The following is a 2,491-nucleotide window of genomic DNA, read 5'->3' on the forward strand; positions in this document are numbered from 1 at the left end:
AGCAGTCTATAGTACCAAATCCAAACATTATAGCAATCTAGCAGGTCAAAAATGTTCAATCTTTAAGACTTCTAACAACAACAGCAGCAGTGCCTGAACAGCGGCACTTACCAATCCTGTCCTGGGCGTGGTAGAGAGCAGGAGCCAGCAGCGGGCGAGGCGGCGAGCTAGGCTGCGCGAGCGGCGGACCAGGGCAGAGGAGCAGAGGCCACCGGAGCAGGCGAGCAGGCGCGGGCGAGCAGGCAAGCGCCAGAGCGGAGCTGCAGAGGGGAGTCAACGGCGGTCGGCGGGCGGGCGGCGGCTGCCTCGCCGCACTGGACCTAGCGGCGCGTGCGTGGCCGTGGCTAGGTCTGGGCGTCGGGGCCGAGCTGGGCTGCACCTTGTGCGTGAAGACGGGGAACCAGGCCTGGGCCCTGGCTGTATTTGGAGCTAAGCCCTGGGCCCATTCAGAAAACATGACTAGGTAATAACTAAAAAAAAGCCACGCCCCGGGCCTGGGCCCTGGGGGCCTGGGGCCCAGATCCGCCCCTGCCCGTACCCATTAGGTACCCAGGAGTAAAACAAATAGTACATGAGTTGTTCACAATTTTAAAGTCAATTATCTCAGCTCAATAACAAGCCGATGAGTACGTGAGCACTCTCGGAATTTATAAATCACAACATACTCATAAGTTAGTAAAAGTAGACGAGTCAAATGATAAATTAAGGATTAACTGATGACAACTTAACATTAGTTCACAAGTGGGTAGGGCATGGGTATACCTGCGGGTACAAGGCTAAGGCTATACTCATACTCTATCCATGACTTAACAGGTAAGGTATGAGAGTACTATCTATGGGTGTAAAAAAATGTGCTCATACCTTTGCCCATGCAGGTACAGTACCCATGGCTACCCATACTCGTGGGTAAAATTGCCATCCTTATGAATGAAACCCGTGAGATGCAGTAGGAAAATAATTTTCTTCATGAGAAAAGTCAATACTATTGGAATGAACCATTTCTTTTACGAAGCATAATTTGCAGATGGGATAGTTAGGACTTAGGGCATCTCCAACTAATTCAACCCTCAAACCGTTCACATCCGTCTGGACCGCGCTGTTTGGACCACGGAAGCCATCCAACACGGTCCTGTATCGGTCCACGACGCGGTTTGGACGTACTTTCTCCCACAAAATGGAGACAAATGTGGAGGGCTTTGCACGAGTCCGAACATCCTCATGACAAATCAAAAATCGCCACGTACCCCACATCATCATCCATATGGAGGAAGGATAGCATGTTAGGCGATTAGTATTTGGCCATTTGGCGGAAGGCTTGCAAATATAGTTGGGCATTTGGCGAAAGGTTGCAAATATAGTTGGGCATTCAGCCTAGCAAACAATGGTATCGCTGCAGCACATTGATGTCATTGTGAGACCCGGCATGCCAAAGAACCCGTGCTAAATCCAAAGATCATGTGATGCAACTGCTTCAAGAATGATGGTGGGATTGTTTAACATGACCTTGATATTGCTCTCGTAAAGCTTTTGGGTAGTTCATTTTTAATGCATACAGTCAAGAGATCTGAGCAAACCTGCCCCTCTTGCTGCGGAGATTACCAAGAGCCTCTCGATGTCTGCGACATTTGGTTCTCTCAGCTGGTGAGGGCCAAACACCTCGACCATAGCAGTTGTAAACCTGACCATGGCATCTCCGCATGAGCTCTCAAACATCCGTAGGTACTCGTCCCATAAATCAGAGGCCATGCCATATGCATGCATCCACAGTTCGGCCATCCACTTCTGGTAACAAAAGAACCTAATTCTTCCTACTGCGTCCTTCTTCAAGATGAAGTAGTCGTCAAAGGATTGGACCCCATGGTAGAGATGATCGAAGACATTTTTGTGCATCTGACACAGCCAGCAAAAATTGTCAGCGAAGAGGGCACCGGGGGCAAAGTAGTCGGATATCAGTGTCAAATGGTTGCACACCCTGTTGCGGTTGAGCACTTGATGGCCCTTGATCGATCCCTTGAAATTCAGAACATGCTCCGCATCTGCAAGGACCACCTGCATCATCACTGTCTCATCCGTGTAGTCCTCCTCATCGGGCGAGCGTCTGACAACTCAACATAGTGCTCGTATATGTATTCCATATCCGAATCCATTTCTTCAAATAAGAAGGGCCAAACAAATTAGCACGAGCATTTCACCGTACAGTTGCCCGCGAGTATCATAGGAGCTGATGGTACCAATGCGGCAGTCGTAGGAGAGGTGTGGAACGACGACAGAGGAGAAGTGGATTCGAGACCGGGTGTACTGTTGGAGGTGACAGACTTGTTGAGTTTTTGTAGGGGTGTGGCGGGGCTGCCGAGGTGGTGGAGCAGCAGCAAAGGGAAGAGAGAAAGAGAGGAGAAGAGAAAATGGGAGGATGGAGGCGCGGGGACCGGGAGGCATTTTCGTGGGGTTTTGGGTGGGCCGGGGGTGCCAGAGTCGTACGTGTCTATCGTCC

Source organism: Triticum aestivum, chromosome 6A, assembly GCF_018294505.1.
Source record: "Triticum aestivum cultivar Chinese Spring chromosome 6A, IWGSC CS RefSeq v2.1, whole genome shotgun sequence".
Taxonomy (NCBI): domain Eukaryota; kingdom Viridiplantae; phylum Streptophyta; class Magnoliopsida; order Poales; family Poaceae; genus Triticum; species Triticum aestivum.